The sequence below is a fragment of the Trichechus manatus genome, unplaced genomic scaffold, assembly GCF_000243295.1.
Source record: "Trichechus manatus latirostris isolate Lorelei unplaced genomic scaffold, TriManLat1.0 scaffold00004, whole genome shotgun sequence".
Classification (NCBI taxonomy): domain Eukaryota; kingdom Metazoa; phylum Chordata; class Mammalia; order Sirenia; family Trichechidae; genus Trichechus; species Trichechus manatus.
In genome coordinates, this window is record NW_004443940.1 from 34,271,815 (window position 1) to 34,272,301 (window position 487).

Sequence of the window (487 nt, forward strand, 5' to 3'; positions counted from 1 at the left end):
AGAAGTGAGCTGTTTAATTTCCAAACATTTGGGAGATTTTTCAGATTTCTTTCTGTTACTGATTTCTAGTTTAATTCTACTATGACTGGAGAACATCCTGTGTATGCTTTCAATTCTTTTAAATTTGTTGAGGTTTGTTTTATGACCTGGACTGTGGTCTTGGCCCAAACTCTCTTGGCGAATGTTTTATTCGCACTTGAAAAGAATGTGTCTTCTGTTGTCACTGGGTGGAGTGTTGTATATACGTCATCAGGTCAAGTTGGTGGATGATGCCGTTCATATCATCTATCCTTGATGATTTATTTTCCATCTAATTGTGGGTATGTCTACCTTTCTTGTCCGTTCCACACCATCCTGACAGACAACTGCCCACGGTCAGGAGAGTACGATGGCAGAGAGGATAGAACGTTCGAGTGGGACTGGCAGAAACGTTTTACCTCTTTAAATTTACTCTAGAACGCAAACACAATGAAAAAAAAAAAAAAAA